The 23,674-nt window shown below is 37.7% G+C and overlaps 1 protein-coding gene and 2 long non-coding RNA genes across 3 annotated transcripts in view; 2 read left to right on the top strand and 1 right to left on the bottom strand.

The window, feature by feature from the left end:
- Positions 1-23,674, bottom strand: part of CDH18 (cadherin 18) — a 234,589-nt gene that overhangs the window by 86,062 nt on the left and 124,853 nt on the right. The gene's annotated exons all lie outside the window — the stretch shown is intronic.
- Positions 9,588-10,155, top strand: LOC128498056 (uncharacterized). The gene is made up of 2 exons (XR_008354382.1): positions 9,588-9,836; positions 10,052-10,155. It is a non-coding gene; the product is annotated as an uncharacterized LOC128498056 (long non-coding RNA).
- Positions 14,609-15,172, top strand: LOC128498057 (uncharacterized). Its single transcript, XR_008354383.1, has 2 exons — positions 14,609-14,853; positions 15,069-15,172. It is a non-coding gene; the product is annotated as an uncharacterized LOC128498057 (long non-coding RNA).

The following is a 23,674-nucleotide window of genomic DNA, read 5'->3' as shown; positions in this document are numbered from 1 at the left end:
TATTGATCCAAATGTATCCACTGTTAAAAATTCTTAATTAAATTATTCGTAGTGTAATTTAGGCAATCCGAGTGGCTAACTGTATAAGATTGTATATTCTGGTTTCCATTTTTTTTTGCAAATTTTATTGAGAATCAAACATACAATTAAATGTAAATAAATTCATTACATTAAAGAATGGAGAACTGTTTTAACTTAAGCTGCACAACCTCAAATAATCCACGTCAAGGTCTATCAAGCTTTTTTTTGTGGGAATATCTAAATGTCTCTGTTTCTAAAGGTACGACAAATGTACCCCGTCTATGTATAAGGTTTATTACATGGATTATTACAGAAGCAAGAGGCAGAAATCAATTACATACGGTTTGAATCATACTGAGATGCAACTATCAGATATAATGGAAATGAATGTACTATCTTTCAATACAGCAATTGGGTTTTGCAATTAGTGAGCAGTGATAATGCTAGTATTAGAATGTAATACCCACAACTGGGATTTCACCCAAAAGATCCAGAATCCAGAGTTTATCAGTCCTTGGTTTTTAATTATGCCAGGACAGTGAGGTTTTGATACACCTACTTGTTATCCCTTTTAAAGCTACCAGGGGTAAAGGAAAAAGATTAGGGAGTGTATATATATATATATATATATATATATATATGTAATCTTTTGTGATGATGAGAACTATGTTAGCCAGTATTTTTTTTCACACTGGTATACTGTTCCATTTATGGGATCAGATTGAGATCTTATTTTCAATGCTAATCATGATAGCTTTGGTGCCAAGTGCACCAGGCAGGCACTCAAAGATTGCAAGGGACAATATTGTTAAATGATACAGTTTCACACAAAGCCTTTTTAAAATAAAAAGTACTGTACAACACTTTTAGGCTGGTTTGAAAAAATGCTTTAAAATAGTTTATTTTTATCACTTCTCGTTCTTCTTAACACTGAAGATAGTTCTTAAGACTTTGGTTGTGTGTTAGGGGTCATTGTCATGCTGCAGAATACATTCGGGGCCAATCAGATGCCTCCATGATGATTTTGCATTATAGATAAATATTTGCCTGTACTTCTCAGCATTGAGGAAACCATTAATTCTGACCAAATTACCAACTTCATTTGCAGAAACACAGCCCCAAACTTGCAAGGAACCTCTACCATGCATCACTGTTGCCTGCAAATACTCATTCTTGTACCGCTCCCCAGCAATTCCGCAAACAAACTGTCTTCTGTTACAGCCAAATATTTCACCTTGTCAGTGAGTTTGGCTGTTCCTCACCCAAGTTTATTCCTCCTACACAGCTGTTTCTTTTTCAGTTAATGATTGTGTTTCCATCTACATATTAAATTGATGAGCATTAGCACCTGTTTGGTATAATTGTGGAATCATATACCTAGATATACAGCTATTAGATCCCTGGCTTTGTGTATGGAGAATAACTGATGCTCTTTTGAAGGCAAAAGGCTGTCACACCAAATATTAATTTAAGATTTTTCTCCTGTTCACTTGTTAAATGATAATAATAAACTATTAACATATCCAATTTTGAAAAAATCTTACTTGCCTAAAACTTTTGCAAAAAAAATTACTATATATATATATATATATATATAAAATGTAAAGTGTTTCTAAGGATATCAAATAAATGCAACTATATCAATAATACAAAAATTGGCCCAGTCTCCCATGCAGTCTCCCATAGGGGAAAAATATGTCCTTGGCTCTCAAAGTGTTAAAATACAGAATCTTGTTACTTAATGTACCTACTGTTGTTTTTCTACTGTTAAATGCTTCTTCAGGGAAAGCACCAAGTATGTTTGATGACTTTATAACAACTCTACTGATTCCTTTAAGTAATTGATTAATTACTTCAATCTATAGTAATTAGTTAAGATCATTACATAGCATAGATTTTCTGGTATATAGATGAAAACATCATTCAGTTTATTAAATAACATTACCATATAAAACTGTAACACATAACATTACACAACATTATAAAATGTATAACTAAAATAATTCTTTATGCAACATCCTTCTAAAGTTGATTTACAACTAAAAATATTGCTATACAAAAAAGAATAAGCATATGGCAATATAGCGTGACTGAACACCCAATATTTAGTCTCAGATAAGAGTTTTTTGAATGGTATTCGCTGGGTATGAACTGAATTCGTGCTATGTTTTGTGTACTTATTATTATTACTCATTATTATTCTAGCAGCAACCCGGGAATCTGAATGTGTATGCCTTTTATCCTTTTAAGGTTGTGTATTCCCTTTTTTTGTGCTGTGCACAGTAACCAAACCTTAGGGTTGATCAGTCCCTCCTGCCACACAGGTGCCTCATTAATGGTGCCCACAGAAGGCTTTAACCCCTTAAGGACAATGGGCAGTCCCTAAACCCATTGAAAACAATGCATTTATGCCTTCAATAGATGTTTTTTTTTTTTAATTGTATTCACTGGATGTGCGCTAAATTCCTGCTTTGTTTTGTGGAAGAATAAGTATTGTTTTAAATAGGAAAAGTTCTCAAAAAAAGGTCATGTATATAAAGAAGAAATTTGTTGCTAAAAAGGTAAAGGGTATCCACATAGTATATAATATCACTGGGGAAAAAAACAGTCTCCTTTAGCCAGCATTAGGTCTGTTCCAGAAGGAGAAGCCTTAAAAAGATTTGATTGTTCCTAATCCTTGCAAGTGGGCTACATTATAACAGCAAATCATTCTATTCTATACTGCATTTTCCATGTACAGATTTACTAATACATTTTCTTTCAAGAGACGTGAGTGAGCCCTGGATGCATCCATCCTTGCATTGGTCTTAAAAGTTATGTGGAGTATATCATACCTTAATGGGATATTTATTGTATTAATCACTGAAGGGTAGGTATATGGAATATTTGTCCTATTGAGACAGGTCCAGAATGGTGGAAGCCCGTAGGTTGCCTACTACTGGCATATTTCCTTTTTGGCACCCAAATCTCTGCCCCCTACTTTTCTCCCCTGATGTCCCTCCTTTCTAATAAGGCAAAATGTTTGGCAAATATGATTGTTTGACATTGTTCTGCAGACCTAAAATGTATAAACAATATTATTTAGATAAATAGCTAGACTAGCAAAAAAAAAAAAAAAAAAAAAGTGGGTTGCCTGATGTGCCACTTGATCTAGTCCTGTGCAAACTGATAGTTTTCCTAAATATCTAGGAGTGATTAAGGTCTGAGTCTTTTCAGCAAGAAAAATGTGCAGACTAGATAGGGTTCCTATGTGACATAAAATTCTGTATTCTGTGTTTGTGTAGTGCAATCAGGGTTTCTTATTTTTTTTACAAGAATCCCTTTTTATGCTTATTTTTTTTTCTGTGACTTTCTTATTTTCTTTTTTTGCTTCAAGCTGAAATTAAGTACTGTACTGATAGACAGATTGGCTGGTCTTCATCCATATTCAGCCTTTCATCTAAGAATATTCATTGTGTAAATGCATCGTGTTTCTTTTTGTGTCAGCAGATGTCTCACATTTTCTCCTATAGATGTCAGATGTTCTTTATCAATTGCCATAAACTTAAAATGCTTCCCTTTTTAGATGGTTTGAAATTTGATGGAGTTTAATTTTAAAGATCCATTGTGGGTAAAGTCCAAAAGTGGAGCAATTAGCTTGAGTATTCAATTGATTCCTATGATTATTGCCAAATTCCAACTTTGGTCCAGAATCCTTTTTATAAATATATATATGTCCAATATGTTTTTTGGGGGGCATATAGTTACATAAAAGACATTGATTATATTGAGTATCTTCTTTAGTCACATCCTTTTATTCATTTTTTTTTTATCCATGTAAAATTATTTCAGCTTAGTTTTATTGAATTACTTCTCACTAAAATAAAACTAAATACCCACACAAAACTAAAAAAAAATGCATTGATTATATTTTGACAAATGTACCGTATTTGCTCGATTATAAGACGAGGTTTTTTTCAGAGCAAATGCTCTGAAAAATACCCCTCGTCTTCTAATCGGGGTCGTCTTCTAATCAGACCTCAAATAGAGGTCTGATTAGGAGACTAAGATCCAGATCCCCCGCACCGCTGCAGGGGACCTGGATCCTCCTGTCTCACCCCCCCCATCATACACACACTTACCGGTGCTTCCTGCTGTATTGCCGGGGCAGCGGGTTGACGTCTACGCGATACGCGTAGACAACGTCCGCTGCAGCCGGAAGGAGGTGTGCTAGCAGCGGGGGTTGTCTGCGTCCGTCGCGTAGACCTTCCCCGACTGTCAGAGATCAGAGTTCCCCGCCCCGGTGCCGCACCGGTGCGGGGAACTCTGATCTCTGACAGCCGGGGAAGGTCTACGCGATTGTGTGTGTGTGTTAGTTAAATGGGGGTATAGGGTGTGTGTGTGTTAAATGGGGGCATAGGGCATTTCTGGAGTGACGTTAAGGGGGCATTTAATAGAGCACTCTGCCTCCTGAAATGCCGTATACCTCCCTATATGCCACTCTGCCCCATAATATGCCTTTTAACCCCCTAAATGCCAGAGTGGCATATAGGGGTATAAGGCATTTCTGGAGGCAGAGTGCTCTATACAATGCCTTTTAACTCCCTTAATGCCACTCTGCCTCCTGGAATGCCTTATACCTCCCTATATGCCACTCTGCCCCATAATATGCATTTTAACCCCCTAAATGCCAGAATGGGATATAGGGGTATAAGGCATTTCTGGAGGCAGAGTGGCACATAGGGGGTCAAAAGGCATACCATGGGGCACAGTGGCATATAGAGGGTTAAAAGGCATATCATGGGCCACAGTGCCATATTGGAGTGGCAAGCCTGGGGGCAGATGTGCGTAACTGGGGGACAGGTTGGAAAATACAAGAAATAAAAACAAAAAAAATATTTTTCTCAATCATAGCTTTTATTAAAAAAATAGTTTACATGAATTAACATTTACTGGTAAAACTTTTTTCCTTTGGGGTCGTCTTATATTCAGGCTTTTTCTTTTTTTCCTAAGTTAACATTCAGATTTTGGGGGGTCGTCTTATAATCAGGGTCGTCTTATAATCGAGCAAATACGGTATTTATCCCGAACTACCAGCAACAGCTTTCGATAACACTACATCACCTCATTGATTAGTCTGCTGTCGGCATTGTTCATCATGCTGATCACTGTATATTATATACTTCACGGCCAGTCATGGCAAACATCTTGTCATACAAGGGTCACACAAGGAAGCTATAACATGTAATACCAGCTTACATAAGAGCCTTCAGCTAAAGTACACCAAAATGTGTATCTCAGTAGGTCAACATGAATTAGTTAAAAAGATGTAGGTACATTCCAAAGGTCCACAATGGTACATAGCTAAAAATGGTGGCATCATAAGGATCTGGATGAACGCCTTTGTACCGAGGCATGAGACTAAGGTTAACCAAAGTCAACTACTGTGGTAAGTTTGAGATATATTTCAGTAAGAGTATTGTAATCTTCCATTTTTCTTTGTTCATCTTGTCACTGTGACTTATAGAGATCGACGATATGCTGAGTATACTGAGTATAATATGTTCTGTCACTTTGTAATAACAACAATAACGGATTGTTATTGTAAATTCATAGTTTAGAAAATAATCTGATAACTCAATAAGCAAAATGCTCTGAGATTTTTTTCCATCCATTCATTTATAGCAATACTGTACTTTCATTTGAGCATTTACTAGTTAGCACTAAATTGACTCAAAACATTTCATCTATCGTTTGTCAATCTACGATTACCTCTTATGTTATTTTTATTTGTTAGATGGTAGATGACAGTACAGAAATATGTATCTCCCATAAAATATTTGGTTTTCTTAGTAAGCTTGCGTTTCTTTGAATAACCAGCTGCGCTAAATGATTCAATTTAGAGTCCATAATAGACACAAAGATAATTTGCGGTACAAGGAAATGCATAAATTGCAAAAAAAACGAGATTAAACCGCTCTGTACATTGTAGAGGCTGCTGATTTGACACACTTGAGAAAAATGTAGACTTACATTAAGTCTGTTTCATAGGGTGTTCAAAGTTTGTTAAACTCATACTTTAAAAAAACAATTTTACCAAAGACGCTTCCGTTCAGCAGTTTATATGGTAGGACACCAATTATAACATTCAACTCTTCTCTAACCATATGCATACTAACACAGATAAATGCAGAAACTGAGTGCTTTAGTACATTTTTAAAGTCTTGAATTGTCAGTGGATTTGGAGCTCAGTGCTTTATGGCACATTATGTCTGCAGTAGCACAGAGGAGGGGAAATATATTGGATCTACTCTTGTAGTAGTCAAAATCACGGTGTGGAACAGAACAGCGCAACGCTATAAAATGATTTGAAAGTAACAAATGACGTGACGGGAAAACGGGGAACTACCCTTTTTTATAAGAAAAATGTACCAGGCTCAACAGTTCTATTGCAACGCATGAAGACCTATAATGTAATTGCAAGTCATGGATTTGAACGCTGTACGATTAATCACAAAGTTCATGTTTTAGCCCAGATTTACCAGCTGGGGTGCAACTAAATGGAAAAAATAAACGGGGAACAATAAGGGAATTCTTCCAATCTTCTCTCACTGAATAAGTGGAGGAAATGTTTAAGAAAGACTGAGTCTATTTTGCAGGAGGTATTTCAGTACCAAATTAAACCAAATTAATAAAATTAACAATTATACGTTTTAAAGACAATTTGAGTCTCTTCTTCAGGCTTGAGACCTAAGTAGTCTTAAAAACTTGCAATCTAATGCAATTCAGTTAGCTAATCGTATCTTATTTGGGTAATGAAGAAAGCATATTCTTCCACTAGGAAATACGGTATATGAACAGCGTTCAGTGGCTCCTTTGGATTAAAGGTGACCCTAGGCACTGATTCAGATGTGCATGACGTGGCTCTGTGTGACTGTGTCTCATATGTTATTACATATTCGAGAAACTGGTACTCTCTTATGTCAAATTATTTTATGAATAATGTTACGTGCAAACTTTTATATAAAAAAAGGCAGTCTTATGACAACAAGTACCTTGTACATAACTGGTAATAAATAACTATTCTCTCAGAAGAGATGTGTTAATGGCTCATAGGTCTTTTTGTAGTACTATATACTTTATGCTTTACCCCAGATTAGGGACTATAACAGCAATCAATAAGATTTCATCTGAGAGAACACATATCAAAACAGGCTTTTAATTAAGTTTAAGTAACATAGAGGCATACTTTATATTTATCAAATCTGAGTTTGCATTTATTACCCTTTGTTTTATTGAAATAAATACACTTAAAAATGAAAAAGGACAATTAAAGCAGAATCTAAAAACATTTGTCAATTACACAAAACTGTCCATTTGCTTGAATGTAGTCTCATAAAGATTATCTTTAGACCATATGAAAATGGTGTACCAGGGTGCCAGGGCAGGGGTCAGTCAGCCCCGGTGCCGCTCTTCAGGGGCGGCACACTGGCACACAGAAGTCCCAAGTCTCCAGAAATGTATCCTCCATTTGATATATATATTTTATTTAGCTTTTTGGAATTTTATGAGTATTTTTTTGTGTTTATTTGTATTTATTAACTATTTTATTTATATTAACACACTGTCCATTGAGTTATTTGTTTGCTATAGGGCTTTATATTTTCGAAGGGGTTCTTCTTTCCAGGACAAGTAACTCTATTCCCTGTTTTCTAGTTGGGATCCTAATTAATCCTCCTCTCGGTTGGTACTTTGCACTAATTGATGGGTGGTTCACTGGTGTTTTACTGTATGGTTACTATTAATGTATGCTTGACAATGTGTTCATAAAAATACATTGTATCTGTAGATTTATCAGTTACAGATATAAAATTCAGCTAAACGCTTGTCAAGGTGATTATCAGAGTTAAGTCAGTAGCATCCGTCACGAGAGTTTTTTGTTGGTCATAGAGTTGGGCAGCCATATTCATCTTGAGAAAGTCCCTAGTGAACTCACCTCCTCCTGAGGAATCACACCTCCTCCTGAGGAATCAAATGTTTCCTTTAATGAGCTGTTGCATATCATAAATAGACAACTTGCTATTTTTACTATGTTCTTCATAGGAGTCAAGTGAATGTTAACTACAGTGAAACTGTTGTTGATTGAAGAGTTGCACATTTTAGGCCAATTCAGTCAAGCTGTCATGAGCAAAGCCAAGTTTAAAACGTGGAACCCTTGCTTACCCAAACGACTTAGGTTTATAACTGAAGTTTCTATTAGCAATAAATGTATTATACCCATTGTATGCAATAGCATATAGCTATGTTTTCCTATTGACTTTAAACATTAATTGGTAAGACCAGCAACAGATACATATTTTGGGAGGTTCATCTAGTTACTGCATTAGCTAATGTCTGCTAATGTATTCATTCTTTAACACCGGCCACAAATATCTATCAAGAAGTTTGTTCTTGCTGCTGAATGCATTGAGAAATTAATAAGTGAGTTTGTGACAGTCATCTAAATTAAAGTACTAATGCTATCAGACACATCAATGCATCACGCTGTGTTTGCATTTTAATTGATAGAATAAGTTTTAAGTTTTTTACCAACACGTTTGGGAATTATTTACAATGTAACCATCCCAATTAAAAATCTAATTGCTAAATAATGTGCTTAATTCATTCACCCATCTAAACCTTAATTGTTTGGAACTGTGGTTGAACATACATGATTTTGAAACCCTGCACCTTGACTAAGGCCAAAATAGCAGAAAAAATATCACTACAATTCCAAAAATTATAATCTCGTAGTCAGGGCTGAAATGAACCACATTTATTGTACTTTGGTGGAACTATGTAGGGGGAAACCATAGCTTTTGTATTAAGAAAAATAAAGAGAAATTCTGAAAATGGTTCAATCTTCAAAGGGTAATGAATTTATATTTTTATTTATTAAGAAAAATATATAAAGCAAAGCATTTGTATTACTTTATTTAAAAATGTTAATCTCAAATTGACTTTATGCAGACATTTTATTCCCATATAAAATGTAATTAATAGATATTTTCTGTATTTGTGAATAAGTAATTTGCCTATAAGGATTGTTCAGCATATTTTGTTACATTTGGGTATATGTAACGTAGTAGTATTACTATTTATCTAAAGTAACTAAATATTTAGAAAAGGATTATTCTTATTCTCAGCTTGGTACCCTAAATATTCTGTTTTACTTTAGAAGGTCTGCTAGTTCATACAAATTATAGAGGCATTAAAATGCTTACCGTAAATTCTTCTTGAGGTGAGGAATACTGATGGCACTCATTCTGGAACAGCGAAGGCATACGCAGAAAGTATAAATATAAAAAGTGTTGATCCATAAACAGATAAGACACAGGAGACCATGGGACAGCATTTCACCGCCGGTGGTGCTTAATCATAGAAAACATGTTTTCACTGTTCTGGTACTGTCAGTATTCCCCACTAGGGAAAACTTATGCCTAAATAATTCTGAGAAAGTAACTTCTGATATTATGTGTTTTATATGGTGCCATCATATTCCATAGCGCTGTAGACAGGACATACCAAGCCTGTTCTGCCCAGCAGGGTTTGAGAAACTTTACAGTTCACCTTTTTGCCACCTTAGACTTCTTTAGTAAATTATAGCTCCATCTAGCGGTGTTAAGTTGTATTACACCTTGTTTTCTAGTTAAAGAATAATGCATTGTGGGTGATTGCAAGGCATTCTGGGAGGGAGGAGCCTCCATTTTACAGTCTTCAGTCACCAGGACTCATCATCAGAGCTGTCTCTGTATGTCTCCTTCCAAAACTCCACCATCTGTGTAATAGCATATCTGGTGAGACATTTACTTCTGTTTCAGGGACATTATAGTATTCAGAGCTGTTCAGTTATTTGTATTATTACTCAGGAAAGTTAACTGTTAGACTGTTAGCTAGTCATGTCATTCTATGTATAGGCAGCCATTTTGCCATGTACTTAACTGTTATGTAATGTCATTATACATGCATTTCATGTGCCTTGTACTTATACATGTTATTTGTATCCTTATAGTTTTACCACATCACATTACCACATCACATTACATGTGTGTAATCCTGTTTTGCCATATATACTCAACAACCTGTTCACCAATAAACAAGTTAAACTACAAAGAACAGTCCTCTTATTTGGAAGACAGGAATGGTTTATACTGAATGTCAGACTGCACACTGAGTGAACGTGTAAGAAGACAGAACAGTAAAACAGATTGCTAGTCACCAGCGATAGTGGATCTGACTGTACGGAGCCGCCATCAGCAACGCAGTCCTATGTACAAGATTGCAGCGGCGGCCATACAGTCACAAGAAGCGAGAGTGCAGCCCCCAGCAAGCGCGACACGATCCAAACCACGTTGAAGTGGCACAGAGACATTAAGCAGCCAGCAAACAGGCACACCATGTCCACTAGCAAGGCATCAACATACGGGACAAGGTCACGAGCAAGCCGCTCTAGCAAGTCATCAATAAAAGAAATGGCTGCTCTCGCCCGTGCAGAAGCTGAGGCTGCAAAAGTAAGGTCTTCCTTTGCTGCACAAGAGATGCAACTAAAGAAAGAGACAGCGTGTCTGCAGGCGTCACTGGAAAAACTCGCAGCGGAGAAAGAAGCGGCAGCCGCAATAGCCAAAGCAGAGTTCCTAGAAGCCATGGAGTTCGCTGAATCTGAGAAACACAGCCAAGTACTCGGGCCAGACCTAGATCAACAGGATCCAGCACAGCGCGTCTCAGAATATGTCCATCAGCATCCCCAGACAGATGACAACTATGATCCAGTACATCAACCAGCTTATACAGAGTGCCAAAGATCCTACCTTGAACCACAGTACCTCGAGCAGGACGATATGCGACAAAGCGATGCTGACCACAACTACCGCCCTAAAGAACAAAAGCTACGTCCTTCGCTTCGACTTTAAGGGACACCCTTCGCGTCAGAACGTTATTATACAGACTTCCCTAAGCCAGAAATCTCTAAAAGGTATGGTGATACACCACACACTCAGCATAACAACAGCACACCGGGTAGTATTAACGCTAACCGGGCTGCCATGGACTTCGCTAAGTTCTTTGCTAAACGGGAGCTGGTTACCAAGGGACTTGTAAAGTTCACAGATCGCCCCGAGAACTACAGGGCATGGCGAGCCTCCTTCCAGAACGCCATAAGGGACTTAGATCTTTCCTGCAGTGAGGAGTTAGATCTCTTGGTAAAATGGCTTGGAAATGAGTCTGCTGAACACGCCAGAAGAATCAGAGACATTAACATAAACTATCCAAGCAAAGGCCGAAAGATGGTGTGGGAAAGACTTGATGAGTGTTATGGGTCAATAGAAGCTATAGAAAATGCTTTATATAAGAGAGTTGATAATTTTCCCAGAATAGTGGGTAGGGATTACCAAAAACTCAGGGAACTCAGTGACTTACTAATAGAGGTACAGGTTGCTCAAGCAGAAGGAGATCTGCCAGGGCTAGCATTCCTGGACACCGCCCGAGGTGTTAATCCGATTGTTCTAAAACTCCCTTATAACCTACAGGAGAAATGGATCACGCATGGTTCTCATTATAAACAGGTTCATAATGTACCATTTCCCCCCTTCAGGGTGTTTGTAGACTTTGTTGCTCAACAAGCAAGGATCAGAAATGATCCCAGTTTTGACTTTACATTGTCATGTCCCACTACCCCTGGTGTCAAACCTCATAAAACACCAGTGGCAGTCCACAAAACTAATGTTGCCTCCACAGGTTCTCCTTACAGGTCGTTTAAATCCTCTCAAGGGAACAAACTCGAAGATCTTACCAGACAATGCCCCCTGCACAAGAAACCACATTCTCTACTAAAATGCAGAGCCTTCAGAGAGAAGTCCTTAGAGGACCGCAAAGAATTCCTCAAAGAAAACAACATCTGCTTCAGATGCTGCAGTACAACATCGCACTACGCCAGGAACTGTAAGGTCAGTGTGACATGCACAGAATGCGGTAGCACAGAACACAACACGGCTTTACACCCTGGACCACCCTCTCAAACATCATCCCAAGGAGAGGGGCATGACAGAAAGCAGATAGACACTGACATAGACACCCCAGCAGTCACTTCTCAGTGTACAGAGATCTGTAGAGGACTTGCAGGAGGGAAGTCCTGCTCAAAAATCTGCCTTGTCAGAGTTTATCCGGTCGGTCACCGAGATACAGCGATCAAGGTATATGCAATCTTAGATGATCAAAGCAATAGGTCTTTAGCTAAATCCACCTTCTTCGACACCTTCAACATCGTAGGGCCCGGTTCTCCCTACTCCTTAAAGACATGTGCAGGTACCGTTGAGACGGCGGGGAGGAAAGCAACTGGGTACAGGGTAGAGTCCATAGATGGTCATACCTGCTTGTCCCTGCCAACCATACTGGAGTGCAATCACATTCCTGACAACCGGTCTGAGATACCTACACCAGAGGTGGCAGCATACCACCCCCACCTGAGGCGTATAGCTCACTTGATACCGGAACTGGACCCAGAAGCCCCAATAGTCTTACTCCTTGGAAGAGACATATTACGAGTTCACAAGGCTAGAGGACAGATTAACGGCCCCCAAAATGCTCCATATGCCCAGAGACTTGACCTAGGATGGGTCATCATAGGAGACATCTGCCTAAGAGGAGCGCACAAGCCGACCTCAGTCAACAGTATGCTCACCAACACACTTGAAAATGGATGTCCTTCTCTATTCCAGCCATGTCAGAGTAGGTTCCTGATAAAAGAATTGCCACACAGCGCACCCGTGCCTTGTCCTTTCGTGGATCCCTCCTGTGAAGACCACGCCTGCGATGGTGAGCAAGATCACTTAGGGTGCACAGTCTTCCACAGGACAAGAGAAGACAACAGGGTCGCAATGTCCATAGAAGACAGGCTGTTCTTGGATATCATGGATCAAGGAATAGTAAAAGACAAGTCAAAAAGCTGGGTCGCGCCTTTACTGTTTAAAACCCAAGACTACTCAAGTGATCTAAAAGACTTGGATCTTAGCACAGACTCCCTTCTGATGCAGCAAAGCCTTGGTTTGCTCTGGGATTTAAAGGCAGACACATTCACCTTCCAAATCAGCAAGGAAGAAAAAGCCTTCACACGCAGAGGAGTCCTGTCTACCATAAACATCTTATATGATCCTCTGGGATTCGTAACGCCTGTTACCATTCAAGGTAAAATGTTGTTAAGAGACTTCACCACAGAGACGGCTGATTGGGATGATCCGCTTCCCATGGAGAAAAAAGACCTGTGGACAGGATGGAGGACATCTCTCAAAGCTTTGTCCAGCCTTCGTGTGGCACGACCGTATGCTTCCGTGCCATCAACTGAAGTCAAGATGCAAAGACTTTATATCTTCTGCGACGCTTCAGTCAAGGCGATTGCAGCCGTAGCATACTTGAAGACCATAGATGTCGAAGAACAATGCCATGTGGGTTTTGTTATGAGCCGGACTAAACTGGCGCCACTCCGCGAGCACACGATACCCAGACTGGAACTCTGCGCTGCCGTGCTTGCAGTGGAGTTGGCCGAACTTATAACAACAGGAATGAGCCTGGAAATTGGGGAAGTCGAGTTTTACACGGACAGTAAGGTAGTCCTAGGATATATTTGCAACGAAACAAGACGCTTTTATGTCAGCAATCGGGTGCTAAGGATCAGGAGATCCACTTGTCCTAAACAGTGGCACTATGTGTCCACACACCATAATCCTGTGGACCATGCGACTAGATCTGTAGCAACAAGTCACCTTAAAGACACAACATGGTTTATGGGTCCTGCATTCCTGTACCGTTCAACGTCTTGCAACATTGAACCTGACTCGTTTGGATTGGTAGACTCAGATGCCGACGAAGAAATCCGACCTGAAGTATCTGTTCTATGTACGGTGACTTCGGATCACCAACTCAAATCTCATCGTTTCGTCAGGTTCTCCACCTGGATGTCGCTTGTTCGTGCTATAACCTGTCTAGTTCATATGGCTCAATCTTATAAGTCAACATTACCTGAGAGCCAGAAGCCCTGCAAAGGTTGGCACCGCTGCAAACATGCCTTTACCACTCCTAATTTGGAAAAGTCCAAGAACATAATAATTTGCACTATACAACGTGAATGTTATGCTGAAGAAATAGACTGCCTCACGCAGAAGACCAGCAGTCCGAGTGCTCCTCTTGGAGAATTCAAAGATAAAGACCTCTACAGACGACAATTGAGGCAGGTGCAAAGTCTTTCTAATGCCTTCTGGGACAGGTGGAGGAAGCAGTATATCTCTACCCAACAGTCGAGAAGGAAGTGGCAAACTAACAAGCTGAACATCAGACATGGGGATGTCATGCTCATGAAAGACAGCCAGTCACACCGGAATGAGTGGCCACTGGGTCTCATCACCAACACATTCCCAAGCAAGGATGGGAACGTACGCAAGGCTGAGGTCAAAGTATGTAGGCTTGGCGAGTGCAAGCTATTCCTCGGGCCAGTGGCGGAACTTGTTTTGTTTTCACCTGAAAGACCTAGTAGTGGCGTCGGTTGACGCCAGACGGGGAGTGTTCTGCCCAGCAGGGTTTGAGAAACTTTACAGTTCACCTTTTTGCCACCTTAGACTTCTTTAGTAAATTATAGCTCCATCTAGCGGTGTTAAGTTGTATTACACCTTGTTTTCTAGTTAAAGAATAATGCATTGTGGGTGATTGCAAGGCATTCTGGGAGGGAGGAGCCTCCATTTTACAGTCTTCAGTCACCAGGACTCATCATCAGAGCTGTCTCTGTATGTCTCCTTCCAAAACTCCACCATCTGTGTAATAGCATATCTGGTGAGACATTTACTTCTGTTTCAGGGACATTATAGTATTCAGAGCTGTTCAGTTATTTGTATTATTACTCAGGAAAGTTAACTGTTAGACTGTTAGCTAGTCATGTCATTCTATGTATAGGCAGCCATTTTGCCATGTACTTAACTGTTATGTAATGTCATTATACATGCATTTCATGTGCCTTGTACTTATACATGTTATTTGTATCCTTATAGTTTTACCACATCACATTACCACATCACATTACATGTGTGTAATCCTGTTTTGCCATATATACTCAACAACCTGTTCACCAATAAACAAGTTAAACTACAAAGAACAGTCCTCTTATTTGGAAGACAGGAATGGTTTATACTGAATGTCAGACTGCACACTGAGTGAACGTGTAAGAAGACAGAACAAAGCCGTATATAACATAACAGCCAAGTGGTTTGTGCATGTATTCAGGCTATTCTTAACACCATGCATCTCAGATAGCTACCTAGGGTGCCTGCATTAGGGGGACATTAGGCAGTGGCATTTTTGTTCCAGAGTAGAGCCCTGCACGGGACTGCTTTTTTAATCCCACTCCTAACCGCTCCCGCTGATTTTTTGTCCAATCCCGCCCTCTCCCGCAATGTGGTTGTTCCACTCCCGCCCGCTCCCGCAACATGTGTGCCCAATCCTGCCCGCTCCCGCCACATTCATGGTCAATCTCGCCCGCCTCCTTACCTGAACTGCAGATTTCCCGCGCAGTCCCACAAGACTGTCCTCGAGTTGCTCCCTAACAGCGTCTCTTTTCTTGCTCCACCCAGGAACAAGGCGGAGTCACGGGAAGTGATATCACATCACGTGACTCCGCTTTGTTCCTGGGCGGAGCAAGAGAAGAGACACTGTAAGGTAGCAGCACGAAGGCAGCCTTGCGGGACTGCGCAGGATTACCGGGACCCGCAGGTACAGTGTCTGACCGCCCACTCCCACCCGCAACACCAGCAAGACTGCCTGCGCCCTCAAGTTCCAGCAGGACCCACCTCCCAATACAGTCCTCTATTCCAAAGTGGTGACAGCCTGATGTCTTGAGGAGGCAGCAATATGGAATTGTCTGCTTTGTAACTGTTATAGTTCATGAATATTAGTGTGTTATATATTAGAGGCTTGTTTTGCTTTACCTTTATTTTTTATTTTCCTCACTATAAGAATATACAGTATATATTTACACTTATTGACATTGTGATATGTACAATAATACTGTATAAAACAATATATCTATGTCCTTGGATTAAAATTACAATAAAAGTTGGGCTAAATGTATATATATAGCTCTCTCTCTCTCTCTCTCTCTCTCATATATATATATATATATATATATATATGTGTGTGTGTGTGCAAATAATATTTTGGATATTTATTTTTCGGGGTACCTATTACCTTTTTATTTCACAGCAATAAATAACCACACATTACTGAGAACTATCACTGCTGAAGGTACCGATAACACTTTAAAACTAACAAAGTTTTTGGAGAGGCTTGAAGTTTATTTCCTTGGAAGTTCCAGTGACAATTTTATGGAACTTACAGAAAAAAGTTTCTGCAGGGGAAAAATAAACATGAATTAAGAAGAGAACCCATTGCTTTAGGAGTTGTAAAATGAATTAGCTGAGGGCTAGAAGATCTACAGAGTCTGCAATAAAAATTAAAAAATAAAACTGGTTCTCTTTGGCATCTGGATACCAATGCATAAATTTGTTATGATGCCCAAAACACACATAACATAAATGATTTTTTATTAAGTCTTCAATTTTTATAGTATCCTTAAATATCTATTATTTTATCTTTTCATATAAAATAAGTACATAAAGGGCATACGAGGGTTCTAGTATACAGCTTGAAGCTTAAGGCAAAATAATAACGTCAGGCAGCCTCTCCAGAATTTTAAACAGGTAAAAGGAAAGAAGGCGACATTAAAAATACTGATACAAAAACGAAACAATTTAACACTACAAGCATTTTTTTTACAGTGTGTTGCTCTGAAATGAATTGCCATTTTATAAAAACAAAGCGTAATATGTTTGTTAATCAATGATGCTGGCACTGTGAAAATCACAGTAATGGTTATGTTATATGAAGAAGCTGGATTTTAAAGCTCATATAAAGATTATTGTGGGGAACATATGAATCATGGACTGTTGTGCGATTTAGCTTGTTCTCCCCCAATGCATTCACTATATCATGAAAATGCCTTTAAGGCTGCAGAAGAACATATGGAACTGTTTTTCCAGGAATCATTTTTTATTATGCCCTGAAAGGTAGGATTTGGGTACTGATGATGCTTTTAGGAAGACGCCAGCTTAGATATCAACCACTATTCAAGGTAAACTGCCATTATTGCTGCTTAATTATAATATTGGGTTTTCCGAATGTAACCATAGATAAATATCTTTGTACATTACAGGTTAAATACTAGTTACAATGACAAGCAAAATATATTTACAGACATCTATATGTTTAACGCTACCTTCAGGGATGGGCTGGTCCAGGGGCCAATTACCTTACCGGGCTGGCCCAAAATTGTTTACAAAGGGCCGGTCAAAACTGAGGATTCATGGAGAAACTATCCAAAGATGCTGGATTATTTGTATACACATCAAAGTTAGATAACGCTCATATCTGGAATGCTAATTAGGCATCAGAACAATTAAAATACCATAACAATGCATTGCTTCAGACCTGATGAAGAGAGGATAACTCTCGAAAGCTTGTCTTTTAAATATTATTTAATTTAATCTAATTTATTTTATCTAATATGGCTTAACCAATTTACACACACACTATATATATATATATATATATATATATATATATATATATTGTATCCAGGTTTTGTGCTAGTGATGCATGCATGTTTCCAGGTGGTTATAATACATGTGTTTATTATAAATGCATCATATGATAATCTGTGTTAAAGAGAAGTAGAACATTTATAAAAAAAAAAATCTCCAAGTAAACATTTTTGTTTGCCATGATTTCTGATTATAGAGGTCAGTCTTATCCACCCCAGGGTAGAGCCAGAAATCTCTGTGCCTCGGGCAAAAGAAAATTCTGCACTGGGAATAACTGATGATCCACATGTAGCAAAGAGAACAGTTTTGATTTCAGGATGGCAAACAAGTTATTTATGAATCACTTCTTAAAAAATAATGAAAGCCAAAAGCAACCCCAAAGGAAAACAAAATAGCCAGTAGATGCAAACATCAGAACTTGTTTAAAGGCAAGAAAAATCATAAAAGCCAAAGGAATGCAAAAACAAGAAGAAAAGGAAAAAAATAACATAAACACACTATAACCATCCCCATCAAAAACATATCTCCTGGTTTGATGTGAGCAGCAATAGTCTGTTTGATTATATGCTTTCTGGCTTTTTTGAGCTTTTTACATGTGATATATTTTTTTAACAAACGTGTTCATAGCACTTCATCTCAATTGTTTCCTTAGTTGTTGTTTGAATATTATCTCCTACATGATCTTGTTCATATCCAAAAAATGAATTTAACTATAGATGAATTTCATTAAACTGCTAAAAAAAACAAACAAATAGTACAAATGACTACTATGATGAGAAAATAAAACATGCTTACATATAAAATATAGTATATTCTGTTAGTGACATCGCTGATAAAATTATGAAATTACATATGGAATGCAGAGTACTACCAAATTAAACAATTATATAGAATGTTAAAATATGTACCCACAATTTACTAATATTCTGAGACTCAATCATTCTATACAATTGAGTCTTCTAGTACTTTGCAACACTTTTTGACCTAAAGTGTATTTATCAAAGAGCAGATGACTGGTATTGACTGGTGTACAAAATCTTATTAAACCCAAAATGGTATAAATTAGGATTTGAAATTGCTAGGCAATCTAGAAAAAAACCTCAGTTTACTAAATTTTAAATGTCTAAATTAGTAACTTAAAATATTTTTTCTGTTCAAAATCATTAGTTAATATTTTATTAAGTTGTTAATATTTTGAAAACGTGTAACTTCCTCTAGCCATTTAAGTTCTAGGCCATATGGCACCCCAAGCTAGAATACAGTATTGTCTGACACACACCTTTTAATTTATTTTATTAATTTTAAAATGGGCTAAGATAGTTACAAATCAGTTAATGAGTCTCATTTATTCACACAAAGGGAACAATTTCAGCCTTTAAAGAAAAACACACATATGATTTCCAAGCCTGGAAAACCACACACAACTCTCCCAACTCTTATTTGTCAGGGGCCTGGCTCTCTCGCCACTACTGTAGAGTCACATGACATTGCATTTATACGATCCAGCTGAGCACCTGCTTCTTGCATATTGTGCTAAACAGTATCTCTTATATTATGATGCAGTGTATTCAAACCACATTGAGTAGAATTTTCTACCAAAAAAAAAAAAATTGAATTGGCTTTCAGCTGCATTCAGTCATCTGATAAGTTGACATTTTGCTCTGAAATGAAACCGATTTACCAAAGCAGAAGATGACAGAGCCTGCCAATGAGATGGATAGTTAGCATGCTGAGAGTAAAAAGGGATATAAAAAAACACAAAGTAGAAGTGATATACTGTCCTACTCTCATCACTTCATTATATGTGAATCAGAATTTAACTTATTCTCATCTGAAGAAGTCTAGATGTAACACTGGAACGCCATGTTGTATTTTCTACCATAAACTACAGCATAACACCCATCACGAAGGGTGGTCGCACCAAATATTCTGTTCAATCACTTGGCATTTTGTTAAATGATAAAAATAAACAATTAACATGCCTATTGTTGAAATATTTCTTACTTTACATCCTTTTTTCACACCTGCCTAAAACTTTTGCACAGTACTATATTTCATTTCTGACCATAAGGCAAAAAGTCCAGATGGTTAATGTTCCATTGGTCACTACCAACTGTTCTACATACAATTTTCCAATAAAACATACATCTGTGATAAATAATACAAATATATCAATGATATAGGAGTGTGTTGACATTTCTTTCTTATCTCATTCTCACAAACATAGCCGATAATTGTAAGGAAACCAAACCTTTGAATAGTTTGAATGGATCATTCTTCTACTAAAAACAAAACTGACATCCAGCAAGGGCCCTATTATATACAATGCCACTGGTACATTTGTTAATGAGCTTCTGGGGTGGCGACCACTTATTTATGAGTGCAGTATTTGGCACCAATCACCTCCTGTGCATTTACCATATATCGGGGATTGGGAAGTTAATCTATCAGCATCATGTCCACATCTGTATTCCTGATACACATATCTGGAAACTTCCCTTTTGGGGGAGTGGCTTAGTGAAGAGGCTGGGCTATCGACATGAGGTTGCAGAGCTAAATCAAAATAGTCTCTTGAATGGGTGGGGAATGGGAGGGAAGTAGGCAGGAAGAGGCCAACAGACTGCAGGTTAAGCCCAGAGCGTTCCCAGATCTAGTATTTTATATTTCGTTTTGCAAAGGCTCAATTCATGTATATCCAGGTCTGGCATGTGAGGACAAGAAACATGATTTTTAGAATTGTCCCGTCATCCACAAGCACAATTGTATACTTAGTCTTTTCCATATGTGGGTTGTAAGCATCCCAATGCTAGTGTCTGATTAGAAACAGATATATAAAACCAGAAATATCCATCTTCTAATATAAATCATTTCACTTTGTTTAAAGTATTGATTGCTTAAGTTTTGATATATGCTGGAGAAGAATAAATACACATTTTAATAGAAATATAAGGTCACTTACCCAGTAATTAAATGATTAAATAATCAATATGTTATACATAATACAATTTATGCAAAATGAGAATGTACTAGGAAGGCGTTCATGGTATCTGACATTTGATATGATAAAAGTATTACTAAGAATCAAGAACACCAACTCTAGCTAACTAAAGACATGACATTATAACAACGTATTTTAAAGGCTTTTGGAACACAATTCTTGATTTTTCTTGATTTGAATTTCCTTTTACAAAATACTTGACATTGATCAAAATGCTTTTGTACAGTCAGACATAAGAACCCATTAGAGATTTAAGAAAACTTAAATGACCTCAAGTACAGTATTCTTTTGGGGGAATGAAAAAGAGTTCTCACTAATGGATATGATGCTTATCTTTTATATAGTTTCTTTTTTTTAATGTATTTCTACAATAATGAATGAATGAATATATATATATATATATATATATATATATATATATATATATATATATATATATATATATATATATATATATATATACATACAGTAGTCAACCTAAAATACAGGTAATTTGGTACAAAATTGCAAAACGTTTTTGCACCCATAACTGCATTCTTTCAGGTACCATACAGCTACACTTCTTAATCACATTATCCCAAAGCAGATATCCTCTATTATAGCATTAATTGAATGAAGATATGCCTGATGTCTTAATTTGAAATTTCCCTATTTGTGTACATTGGGGCTATTTTGTCACATTGAATGAAGGTGGCAATAGATTTGAGCTTCTCATCCCAACTAAACCAAAACTGCATAACATGTCTGTTCACAAAGGTCAACTGTCAAGTCAATCACAGTCCAAATGAACTCAACTGCCGACTTGCAGTGTGTTGTTATGAAAGCAGTAAAAAATGGATATTATATTGAGGTCAAGTTGATAAAGTAAGCTGTTGATATTATCAACACTACTCCCTGGGAGGAGGCAAGCTGACTCAATAGAGCTGATGAAATTGACAACAAATATTTGTATTTTGCATATCATTCTGTATGATTCCGCAGAAACACATTTAATGTAAGTACATTTTAATTTTTGATGTTTTGAAATGTTTTGGCATAAATACAGTGCTTTGGCCAATTCATATAACCAAAACCTCTCATTTATATTATGTTTATATATATTTGTTGCCAACTTTATTAGGGTAAGAAGCGCAGACAGTTCTTGTTTCTTGTATACATTGTACAGCCAACACACTGTTTCTTGCTGCATGCTTACACCTGTTTGGTAGGCCTCGTATTATACATTTGTATTATTTGAGCCTGAGTCTAGTTTAGCGCACCAACATTTTTTCTTTTCCCTGTTTGCACATATTTGAGGTTGTTGGCTCCTCATCAGTCTGGTTGCAGCTTGCTGTCCAGGGGTTAATCGGGAGGAGGTTTAATTGCACCTCCCCCAACACATTAATAAGGTTTTGGTAGCAGTATAAACTGCTTTGTGTGCCCACTATGTAGGAGGTGAGAGTAGGTTCTCACCCTATTGAGAGTGTGCCTTGACGTGGCGGGTGAGTTTAATTATGCTTTGGCCAATTCATATAACCAAAACCTCTCATTTATATTATGTTTATATATTTGTTGCCAACTTTATTAGGGTAAGAAGCGCAGACAGTTCTTGTTTTTTGTATAAATACAGTGCCCTCCACTAATATTGGCACCCTTGGTAAATAAGAGGAAAAAAGCCTATGAAAATGTGTCTTTATTGTTTAACCGTTTAATCTTTTCTTCAAAATATACACAAAAATACTCCGCTTTCATGGATATCAAACAATTACAAGCACAGCAATTGGCACCCCAAAGAATGCATATGAAAAAAGATATTCCCCATTGATATTTTGCCTTTTTTTGTACACCTGGGTGATTAGGAACAGGAAATTGGTAAACCATGACTTCCAGTTTCACAGGGATATAAATATTAGATAACACATAGTCAAAATTTCCTTAGTCATTCATCATAATGGGTAACACCAAGGCATGTAGCTGTGATGTGCGGCAAAAGGTTGTTAAGCTTCACAAAACGGGAAGTGGCTGTAAGATAATAGCATTAAAGATGCCCATTTCCACCATCAGGTAATAGGATGTCAGTCTATACTGTCTCAATGCACTGTGAAGAGGAAGGTTAGAGTGGCCAAAAAATCTCCAAGGATCACAGCTGGAGAATTGCAGAAGTTAACTGTGTCTTGGGGTCAGAAAGTCTCCAAAACTACAATCTGATGTCACCTACATCACCACAAGTTGTTTGGAAAGGTTTCAGGAAAAAACCTATACTCTTCTCCAAAAACAAACTCAACAGACTGGAGCTCCAAATGAGATTGGGTTCTATGGTCAGATAAAACCAAAATAAAACCCCAGAGGTGGGTTTTGGGGCACACAGAGAGGTAACCATATGAAAACGTACATCAAGTTGCAAAAATAATATTCCATGAGTTTCTGGCTAAACATAGGCTAGTTGACTATAATGTGAATATTTCATTAAGCACTTATCGATTACATTTCATACAGACAATTATTTGGCATCCTCTCATCTCACAGACAACTGACTTTATTACCCCATCTGAGATGTCCCTGGAATTGCCCCAGAGGCCTTGTGCATGGCAGTTGATTTCTTTTTTTTCATCTCTGGGTGGGTGAAGTGGTATTTGTGTTCTAATTACCTGACTGTCCCCACCTTCTAACACAACTTTAAAATAATATTATATTTATATTATATTAATTCACGTTAACATACGAGTTGCAGTATTGAGACGAATAATTACTACGTGGTAAACATATATTTTTTCACAAATATATACACATACACACTTTTCCAGCCTCAGTTCCTGTAGTCACCTAGTGTCATTTCAAACTTTCTACCATAATTATTTTCACTTACAGAACTGTCAAACTATTCTATTTGGCTTCAAGGCAGTTATTTACTGAATTTGCCTAGAAAATTGTGTCTGGGTTTTCAAAGGAAAAAAGTCCATTTACTTTGATACATCTGTGCTGTGTTTGCTTTGTAATGATAAACAGAGGAATATAAATCAAGTTA

The sequence above is a fragment of the Spea bombifrons genome, chromosome 5, assembly GCF_027358695.1.
Source record: "Spea bombifrons isolate aSpeBom1 chromosome 5, aSpeBom1.2.pri, whole genome shotgun sequence".
NCBI classification, from domain to species: Eukaryota; Metazoa; Chordata; class Amphibia; order Anura; family Pelobatidae; genus Spea; species Spea bombifrons.
Note: the sequence above shows the minus strand (reverse complement) of the source record. Positions and strands in the feature narration are given on the sequence as shown.